General features: G+C 35.7%; 1 pseudogene; it reads right to left on the bottom strand.

Moving 5' to 3' along the window:
* Positions 1-6650: 6650 nt before the first annotated feature.
* LOC122738789 lies at positions 6651-7902 on the bottom strand (annotated as a pseudogene).
* Between the last annotated feature and the right edge of the window lie 3806 nt (positions 7903-11708).

Genomic DNA, 11708 nt, shown 5'->3' with positions numbered 1-11708 from the left:
GTTCATCAACTCAGGAAAGAAAGACCCTTGCAAGTCCCTATTTCCCAGTGATTCTGTTGGAATGGGGAGCAGTAAAGGACAACAGAAAAATCACTGGATTTGTAGTTTCACCTCTGTGGGTCTCCCCTTTCCTCAATTGTGAAATGAGAGAGTTGAACCAGAGGACTTCTAAAATTCCTGCAGGCTTTACTATATATTTATGTATATATCTTAGAGCACAGAAGCAATGATGTAGGCCATGGCCTCTTTCTCTTTGGGCTGCTTGGACTACTAACCTTCTGAATGGCAGAAGGGAATTTTTGTCCTTCTTAAGTTCAAGTGGAATGTCTACAGGAGTAAATGTCTCCTTGTTCCCCTAATATCTTGTCTTTTCATGTTAATGTTTCTTTATGGTTTTAAGCTCTTTTTGAATGGACAGTTTTGCTTTTGAGACTTTAGCACAATTTGGCATTTTGCTTTTGTTTGTTTTTAGCTTCCAACACTCCATAAATCACCTGATGCTTTCAACTACATTACTATGGAGTTGACACTTGATAAACAGAGTTTGCTATTTTATTCTGTTCTTCCATCATTCATCCATCTCTTCTTCATCTATTTTTCTTACACATGGACTCAAGTGCTAAAAATACACAGCAGCTGTAGGTGCTGCCAAAATGCTTTCAGAATGAGTAATCCCACTTGCCCAAGATTCAAAGTGTGAGGGTCCTGAAATAATTTCCTTTCAAGTGAATGAACCAATTCATGTAGCACAGGCAGGAAAAGAGGAACCTGATCTCATGTATGGAGCCATAAGCTCATGGTAAGTCAAAGTCACTAGGTCTGCTCAATACCAAGGGTGGAAAGAATTGGGGTTTGTCACCCAAGTAAATCTCTCTCTGAACTAATTTGCTTCCTAGGACAAATACCTCATCTTTTCTATGAGCCAGTGACACCAAACATCCTCAATGCTTTCTTAATGTCTACTTTCATTTGTAATTGACTTTTCAATAAGTGACTTAGATTTCCTTGATTCTTGTTTGGACATCAAAAGGGACTGGGCTGTACACAGTGAGTTGCTTAGATCAACTGCTTTGCTGCTATTCTATTCTCCTTAATGAAGTTATAGAGAAATGAAGCATTGGGAGAGAAATGTCCTGGGTTTGAGTTGGGGAATCTGGGTTTGAAACCCAGATTTGTCATCTGTCTGTGCAAGTCACTTCATTTCTATTGACTTCAGTTCCCTCCTCCATAAGGAGGAGGGTTGAACATTTTTCATTTGGCCCAACAGAACAATTATTAGACCCCCAAAGAGATAAAAGAAAAAAGATGCAAATGTGTGAAACAATTTATAACAGATCTTTTTGTGGTGGCAAAGAACTAGAAACAGAGGATTCCCATCAACTGTGGAATGACAAAACAAATTATGGAATATGAACATAGTAGAATGTTATTTTACTATATGAAGTTATGAAAGAGATGGTTTCGGAGAAATCTGTAGAGATTTGTGCTGCAAAAAGCAGAGAGAATGATGAAGAGTGAAGTCAGTAGAACCAAAACAATTGGTTGTGGTTACTGTTCAGTCATTGCATTACTGTCTGCCTGTGACTCCATTTGCAATTTTTTTGGCAGAGATACTGGAGTGGTTTTGCCATTTCCTTCTCCAGCTCATTTTATAGATGAGCAAACTGAGGCAAACAGGGTTAAGTGATTTGCCCAACATCACACAGCTAGTAAATGTCTGAGGCCAGATTTGACCTCAGGAAGATGAGTCTTCCTGATTTCAGGTCCAGTACTTTATCCATTCTATGCCCTGTGCTACCTAACTGCCCCATGAGCACAATTTATGAAATAACAATATTTTAAAGACAAACAGCTTTAAAACACTTAAGGACTCCAATCCATTCAGCGACCATCTACTACATCAGAGGACCCAAGATGATATGTGCTATCCACCTTCTGACAAAAGGGGTGAACTTAAGATGTAAAATGAGATTAACATTTTTAGACATGGCCAATGTGGGAATTGGTTTTTACTTGACCATGCTTATGTCTCACAAGGGTTTCAGTTTTGTTTTTTGTTGTGGTGGTTGTTTTCTTCAATTGGAACAAGGGGAGGTGAAGAGAGAAAAATTAATGCTTTTGAATTTAATTTTTTCATTTATAAAATAAAATGAAGGGGTTGGACCAAATAAGAGATAAGTTCCTTTCCCATTCTAATAATCTATAAATCTTTGATTCAATCATTCCCAACTGCATTCCCAAGCAAATCAGGAGCCCTATACTTCACAATAAACCCCTAGTCTTATCAACCCAGATCCCTTTCTTTCCTGAAGGATTTCACAATGACCCTCAAGTGTTTGGTTGACTGGGTCAAGAATGAGAAACTCCCTGAAGGGGAAAAAAAAGTCTAAAGACTAATAAAAAAAGGTAAGGACTTTGTCCTATTTGCTTTGCCAATCTACTGATCTTTCTTCTTTTTGATGAGAAGGAAGCCCTTCAGGATGTTATTTGGACCTTTCAAGATCTCCAGCTCCCATCCCTATTTCCACCTCATATGACCAGGCCCTGAGTCTCAACCATCATCACTCCAGATAAGATTGACTTATTTGTATATATTTATTTCATTTTTATCAAAATGTGTTGAAGGCCTTTGATTTCAGGAATATACTTTTAAAATGTATCTTACCCTCACAAAAATGACATGTTTCTATTCGTGGATTCTCCACTTTTTATCTGTTACTTTACTCAGTTTGAATCTCAAGAACAAGATTCCCCTCTCAGGATAAGATGATCACTTGAAATCTCATCATGCTGCTAACTTAGCCTTAAATACTCAACACCTTCCCAAATCCCTCAGCATCCTCTCCCAGGGATCTAGACTTTCTAGTTATCTCTCAGATGTTCATCTGCTGCTTTTCAATCCCAGTACTTAGCTGACTACCTGGCACATAATCGGTTGCTTAATAAATGTGAAGTGAAGTGAAGTGAAATGGATTGATTCTCATCCAAAGGGGGTTTGGTCTCTGTAAAAGTCCTCTAAGGAAAGTTAAAGCATTAATACCAATATTTCAAGGATTCTAGTAATAACAAGGGAGTAGCTCTAACAAACTCTAGAATGCTTCAGAAGAACAACTTAAACAAAAAGTTAAAAATATCCAAAAATGAGAAGGTGGGATTACATCATCTCTAAAATCTCTTATAGCTCTAAATTTTAACTCAAGGAGTTTTTTTTATTCTAGGTTTAAGGTCCTCTTAAATCATAGTGCCTTCCCTCTGAAATTATTGCCAATTTATCCTTCATATAACTCATTTGTACATAATTGTGTGCATGTTATTTCCCTGATTGTAATGTGAATTCTTTGAGATCAGGGACAGCTTTTTTATATTTCTTTGTATCCCAGCCCTTAACACAGTGCCAGGAATATAGCAGGTACTTAATAATTTCTTGCTAACTTGTTTACATGACTTTTAAAGAAATAAAAGTATAGCTATTAATGTTACAGGATATAAAATAAGCCCACATAAATCATCAGCATTTCCATATATTACCCAAAAAGCACAGCAACAGATAGAAAGAGAAATTCCATTTAAAATAACTGTAGACAATATAATATACTTGGTAGTCTACCTGCCAAGACAAACCGGGGAACTATATGAACAGAACTATAAAACATTTCTCACACAAATAAACTCAGATCTAAACAATGCCTCATGGGTAGGTTAAACTAATGTAATAAAATGACAATGCTGCCTACATTATATTTATTTAGTACCATAGCAATCAAACTATCAAAAATCATTTTATCGATCTAGAAAAATAATAAGAAAATTCATCTGGAAGAAGAAAGCTTAATGATATCAAGAGACTCAATGAAAGAATGTGAAAGAATGTGGTCTATCCATACAAGATCTCAAACTGTATTATAAGTGGTAATTATCAAAATAATCTGGTACTGCCTAAGAAATAGAGTGGCGAATCAGTGTATTAGTGTTATTTACACTATAGTAGAAGACTACAGTAATCTAGTATATGATAAACCCAAAGATCCAAGCTTTTGGAACAAAAATTCATAATTTGACAAAAACTTCTGGGAAAATTGGAAAACAGTATGGCAAAAACTAGGTAGAGACCAACATCTCACACTGTATACTAAAATACCTTCAAAATGGGTACATGATTTAGACATAGAGGATGATACCATAAGCAAATTAAAAGAACATGGAAAACTTTATTTGTCAGATTTATGGACAGAGGAAGTACTTAAGACCAAAAAAGCTATAGAAAGCATTACAAAATATAAAATAGATAATTTTGATTATATGAAATTAAAGTTTTTGCACAAACAAAACCAATGCAACCAAAAAGAAGAAAACTGGCAAAGAATTTTTGCAACAAGTATTTCTGATAAAGGCCTCATTTATCAAATATAGAGAGAACTGAATCAAAATTTTAAAAATACAAGTTATTCTCCAATTGATAAAGGTTCAAAGGATATGAAAAGGCAATATTCAGACACAGAAATCAAAGCTATAGTCATATGAAAAAATCACTATTGATCAGACAAATGCAAATTAAAATAACTCTAAGGTACCACCTCACACATATCAGAGTGGCTAATATAACAAAAAAGGAAAATGTTGGATGTTGGAGGGGATGTGGGGAGACTGGGACACAAATTCACTATTGGTGATTATGAATGGATCCAGCCATTCTGGAGAACAATTTGGAACTATGCCAAAAGGGCTATAAAACTGTGCATACCCTTTGATCCAGCAATACCACTGCTAGTTTTATATCCCAAAGACATCCCCAAAAAGAGAAAAAGATCAAATTGTTACAAAAATATTTATAGCAGCTCTTTTTGTGGTGGCTAAGAATTGAAAATCAAAGAGATGCCCATCAGTTTGGGAATGGCTAAACAAGCTGTGATATATGATTGTGATGTAATATTATTGTGCTATAAGAGACAAAGCCTAGAAAGATTTCTATGAACTGATGTATACTAAGTGAGAAAAACCAGAAGAACACTGTGCACAGTGACAGCAATATTGTTTGATGAAGAACTATGAATGACAACTATTCTCAGCAATACAATGATCCAAGACAATCCCAAAGGAATAATGATGAAGCATACTCTCCACCTCCAAAGAAAGAACTGATAGTGATTGAACATAGACTGAAGCATGATATTTTTCACTTTCTTTATTTTTTTCTTTTATTTGAGTTTTCTTACACAAAATTACTAATATGGTAATGTTTTACATAATTGCACATGTATAACCTATGTCTGATTATTTACCACTTCAAGGAGGAGGGTGGGGAGGGAGGGAAGGAGGGATAGAATTTGAAAGTCAAAACTTTAAATAAAGAGGTTTAATAAAAACTTAAATAAAATGTACATATTTTTCAGTCAAAAATTATAGCTATTAAAAAAGCAAGTCATATGAGAAAAGTATAGTATTTAAAACAAATGATGGAGACATTCTTCAATATAAAGATTCCCTGAAAAAAAAAGAAACAGAATTAGAACACAACAATGAAGAGGCAGAAAGAAAATTTTTAAAGCAATCAGTCTGGAAGAACACATGGGAAAGATACAAAACAAGAACACTGAACTTGAAGATAAAATGAATAGATGTAATGTAACAATTATAGTTCTCCCATAAAAATATTACAGCAAAGAAAATATGAATGACATACTTCAGGAAATTATGCAGAAATAATGGAAACAGACAGCAAAGGGTAAATCACAAGAAGCCATAGAATACAAACAGAAAGAAATCCCAAAGTCAACTCACCAAGAAAAAATCATATCAAATTTCTAAATAAAACCAAAATGTTATAAGTAGGAAAAAGGAAACTTTTCAATTCCCAAAGAGAATCAATCAGAATTTAATAGTCATGCCTTGATTATAAGAAATCAAAGAAAATCTTTGAAAATTAAGGTCTGCAAAGAAAAAGATCAATTTGCCCCTAAAAGTAACACATCAACATAGATATGCCTAGAAGGGTGTTCCAGGTTTTCTGGCTCAATCTGAAATGCCACACTGAAATTCTTCTGAGGGAAAATCAAGAGCAGGAATAATGTACATACAAGAAGTCACCTTCTGGTCATGCCCTGACATATCCCATACAAAACTGAACATGTCATTAATAATTGGACAATCAGAAAAATGTAAGAATTAGAACCATTTGTTCAAGAGAACCCATAGATAAATAGGGTATTAAATAGGCAAATTGAATAAAGAAAAGGAAGCTAAAAACTGTTAGATAACAATGAAAAAGAAAGAAATGAAATGTTGGTTTCATCTGACTAATGCTAAATAAATTCATGAATGTATTATATTAGGACCATGTTTTTGCTTGTCATTTAATTTTTATTAAGAAAAAACATTTCACACTTTGTCTGAAAGACATTGATATGTCAAAGAGTATCAGAGGGCTAAAGGACCTATGGAACAAAAAAAAAGGAAGTGGGTGTTGGATTGAAATGAAAACATTTCTTGTAAATATTATTAAATAATTAATGCCACTGAAAGAGAAAAATTGATGAGATAAGTGGATGAACAGGAATGACTAGGTACCTCAATAATTTTTGTTGTTGTTTCATATAGAATGTTTTATTATGATTTAAAATTTTCTCTAAAGAGACAGAATCATACCTAAAAATTTAGGTATCAAAAAGACTGATAAGGATGTCTTTCACTTGGTTCAAGTTTTGCTTCCAAGTATTCCGTGTGTACTACAGTTTCTATTGCTGTTTTCCAAATGTCCAATGTGTGCTATGACTGACAAGTAGCTTTTTTCTACATTTGGTTATGTTTGCAGTAGACTATCTTAGTTCTCACATCATCAATAAAAAATGCTTCCACACCATCAGCTCCAGTTTGAAGTTCTTACTGTATTGTGTAATAAGAGATTTCTTTATTCTGTATTGCTATTCCCATAAAAGTAAGTAGATTCATTTTTGCATATTCTGTTCATTCAACAAGACAAGAGAATCAGTGAAGTCTTTATTATTCTGGTAAAACAACATATGATGCCAATTCAGCACTCATAAAAACAATTAAAAGATCATGGTTAATCTCCCCTTCTAAATACTTGACTGGTTTTAAAGTAAGAAAGTGAAATGGGATAGCTAGGTGTCCCAGTAGATGGAGCACCATTGCTGGAGTCAGGAAGACCTGAGTTCAAATCCAGTCTCAGACACTTGACACTTACTATCTGTGTGACTGTGGACAAGTCGGTTAACCCTGATTGCCTTGGCAAAATAAATGTAAGAGGTGGTCAAAAGGAATAAGTTTGGAAATTTGGATCTTTCAATATTCTTACGATATACTCATGGGTATAAACCTATGTCTGAGAAGCATTGAACTCTATGTAATGTCCTAACAATTCTATTTTGCCTTTTGAAAAGTGTTACCTTTCTTGTACTCCGTAAGTGCTTCATAAAGAGGATGTTTTTCCTATTAAATCAATTTCTGAGCTTGATCCAGTCCAGTTGTAATATATTGGTTGGCATCACAAGATGCTGCTACTTTAGTAAGACTGTGATTGACTGCATGTCTTATATGAGTATTCTTATCCATTCCTTGGAAATGATTGCTCAACAATTGAAGCCATGAGGATGGATATTGATCTTCCCAAAATTTAACTAACTTTTCATACAGGCTTTCAATCAAAGTTTCTTTGTTCTCAGGCTCTAGAATGAAGAAGAGGGACACAATGATTTTCATCACACTCTCTCTGTCTTTATCATCCTCTTTTAGACAAACAACACATGTTTTAATGTTCTGAACTAAATCTACATGGAGTTTACCTCCAGAATTCTCTTCTGAGATTTCAACTCCTTTAGATTTCAGCTAAGCTTGAAGTTTTGCAGTCTGGTCCTTCTGGTGATGTATTGAAAGCTGGATCCTCATGATGAAGGCTCTAGGCACTACAGCAGCCTCATCTCACTGCACCACCACCTTATCCATTTTACATAGAAAGGGAAATAATAAAATAAACCAAAAGAGAGAGAGAAGAAAAATTCCAGAAAATTCAAAGAATTAGAGGATTTGGGAAGAAGGAAATATTGAAGAAAGAAGACTTGGTTGGATGAGTATAAACAAATAAAACCACAGAGATTTGATGCTGAGTTATGAAAGGAAAAGACCATATGCCTACATGTATTTGTATGTATTACTGTGAATATGTATTATTTAATAAAAGAAAGCACATGTTTTAAAAAATTAACTCCAAATGTGAGTAAATAAAATTTCCCAATAAAAAGAAACTGAAAGTATGGATTAAAAAGTAAGATCCAATAATTCACCATATACATGAAATGCATTTAAAATATATAGGCATATCCTGTGAGCCAAAGATCCAAATGAAAAGTTGTAGATCATTGGCAAAGCATAACAAAGATAGAAAACATACACCAAAATATTTATAGCATTGATTTCTGGTTTTAGTAGCAAAGAACTGGAAAAAAGTACATGCCCATTGAATGGCAGAATGGCTAAAAAAATAAATAAAAATGTGGTACATAGATGTAATGTAAGAGTACTGAACCATAAGAAATGATGAAAATTAAAAGAACAAAGATTCATGGAAAGCACATGAACTAATGAAAAATTACATAAATAGAACCAGGAAAATAATATGCACAATTTAATTTTTAATAGAATTTTATTTTCCAAAACATAAGTAAAAACAAAATTTGGACATCAATTTTTTTAAAAACTTTGTATTCCAATTTCTCTTCCCCCCTCCATTCTCACCCCCTACCCACAAGAACTCAATCAATTCAAAATAAGTTATACATGAGTAGTCATGGAAAAGTTCCCATATTAGCTAGTTGTGAGAGAAAACAGTCAAAAAAACCCAAAACTTCAGATTAAGGAACTGTCAAAGAGGAAAAGAAAAAAAAATTTAATGTGTTTCCATCTGTTTTCAGATACTATGAGTTATTCCTCTGCAGATGGGCTGCAATCTTTATAAATCCTTCAGGATTATATTGGATCATTGCCTTGCTGAAAATAACCACATGCTTCCCAGCAGATCATCTCCCACTATAGCTATTATTTTGTATACAGTACATTTCACTCTGCTTCAGTTCATGTAGGTCTTTCCAGGTTTTTCTGATAATATCCTGTTCATTATAACATGTATATAGTACATTAAGCTTGACAGAGAATTTTCTTCATAAAAGCCCAGCAAAGTAAGTACCATGCGTTTTGCCATTATAATCAATCATCATAACTATTTCCCTCCATCCCACTCCCTTCCCATGACATTTACTGTATCTTCTTCTTACCTATTTCTCCTCAAAAGTGTTTTACTTCTGACTATCCTCTCCCTAGCTCTGCACTCCCTTTTTTCACCCTTCCTTCCCTCCTTATCCTCTTCCCCTCCTACTTTCCTGCAGGGTTAAATAGATTACTCCTCCCAATTGGGTATGAAATCTATTCCCTCCACTGCCCACTCTGATGAGATTAAGGTCTTTGAGCTAATTCTTTGTTCTAAATTTTCTTCCTCCCTCCCTCCTCAACCCTCCCTATGAAATGAAGCAATTCAATATGTCATACTTGTGCAGTAATGCAAAACATCTTCACCTTCCTCAAAAGTGTTCTGGTTTTTACTGCTCTCTCCCACAATCTGCCCTTCCCTCCTTCCCCTCTCCCTCCTCCTTATCTCCCTCCCCTTCCTCAGGGCAAAAAATATATTACTGTACCTGAGTATATATGTTAGTCCTTCTTTGAGTCAATTCTGATGATATTAAGGTTTACTCACTCCCCAACTCCTTTACCCTCTTCTACTCTCCTCCATAAGCCTTTTTCTTGTTTCTTTCATGTGAAATACCTCTCCCCAGACCATCTCTCCCCTTCTCCCTCCCCCAGTTTATTTCTCCTACACCTCAACCCTATTTTAATGTCATCATGGATTAGTTAGGTGGCACAGTGGACAAAGCACCAGCCCTGGACCCAGGAGGCCCCAAACCCAAATCCAGCCCCAGACATAAGACACCCCACCCTGTCTGCCCCACAAAGAACAAAACATAAATGCTTTACTGATATCATCCCTTCATATTCAGTTCAGCCCTATCTTCTGTGAATTTCTTGTGAAGAATTTTTGTTTTGTTTTGTTTTGTTTTGTTTTGTTTTTTGGTGAGACAAGCAGGGCCAAGCGACTTGCCCAGGGTCACACAGCCATCAATTGTCAAGTGTCCAAGGTCACACCTGAACCCAGGTTCAGACCTGTGTCTTCTGTGAGTTTCTTACTGATATAGTTCTTATGATTTCAAAGTATTGTCTTCCTATGTAGGAATATAAATGGTTTGATCTTTTAATATCCCTCATGAAGTCTTTTTCCTGTTTATCTTTTTATGCTTCTCCAGGGTCTTGTATTTGAAAGTCAAATTTTCTATTCAGTTCAGGTCTTTTCATCACAAATGCTTGAAAGACCTCTTTCTCATTGAAATCCCATTTTTGCCTTTGAAAGATTATACGCAGTTTTGCTGGGTACGTGATTTTTGGCTGTAGTCCCAGTTCCTTTGCCCTCTGGAATATCATATTCCATGCCCTTTGGTCCTTTAATGTGGAAGCTGCTAGATCTTGCTTTCTCCTTATTGGAGCTCCACAGTATTTGAATTCCTTTTTTTCTAGCTACTTGCAGTATTTTCTCCTTGACCTGGGAGTTCTGGAATTTGACTATAATATTCCTGGAGGTTTTCCTTTTGAGATCTCTTTCAGAAGGTGATCGGTGGATTCTTTCAATTTCTATTTTAGCTTCTGCTTCTAGAATATATGGGCAATTTTCCCTCACAATCTCTTGGAGGATGTTGTCTAAGCTTTTGTTTTGGTCATGGTTTTCAGGTAGTCCAATGATTTTCAAATTATCTCTCCTAGATTTATTTTCCAGGTCAGCTGTTTTTCCAAAGAGATATTTCACATTGCCCTCTATTTTCTCATTCAATTGGATTTGCTTTACTGTGTCTTGGTTTCTCATAAGGTCACTAGCTTCCATTTGTTCAATCCTAATTCTTAGGCAGTTATTTTCATGAGACAGTGTTTTAATCTCCTTTTCCATTTGGCTTTTCAAACTGTTGACTTTTTTCTCATGATTCACCTGCATTGCTCTCATTTCTCTTTCCATTCTTTCCTCCTTTTCTCTACATCTTCTTTCTATTTCTCCTACTTTTTGTTCAAAGTCCCTTTTGAGAGCTTCCATGCCCTGAGACCAGTTCATATTTTTCTTGGAAGCTTTGGATGTCAGATCTTTGACCCTGTTATTATCTTCTTCTTCTGAGGTTGTATTGTGGTCTACCTTTCCCCCAAAGAAGTTTTCGATGGTCTTCTGCTTTCTCTGCCTACTCATCCTGGCTTACTATTTCTTGGCTTTTAACTCCTTCTTAAAGTGTGGCACTGCTTCCCCAACACACTGTTCAAGCTACAGCATGGCCCAGGGGATGGTTGGGCTTCTTCTCAGCCTGCCTGGCCTTACATTCATTTGATTTTAAACTCTCCACTTGGGGGAGCGGGGGGCTGCTTCTCAGCTCTGCTCCTGTTCCCAGCTTCAGAGGGTCCCAGGTGTTTTGGTTTGGGCGGCGGGGGGCGGGGGGGAGGTTTTAATCTCACCTGGCCTGTTCTCAGTTCCACAGATAACCTCAGGCCTACTTAATAAGCAACCAACCAGCAAAGCTTTCTATGGTGTGGTTTTTAGCTTCCAATGAGCCTGCCTG

The sequence above is a fragment of the Dromiciops gliroides genome, chromosome 2 (genome assembly GCF_019393635.1).
Source record: "Dromiciops gliroides isolate mDroGli1 chromosome 2, mDroGli1.pri, whole genome shotgun sequence".
Classification (NCBI taxonomy): domain Eukaryota; kingdom Metazoa; phylum Chordata; class Mammalia; order Microbiotheria; family Microbiotheriidae; genus Dromiciops; species Dromiciops gliroides.
Note: the sequence above shows the minus strand (reverse complement) of the source record. Positions and strands in the feature narration are given on the sequence as shown.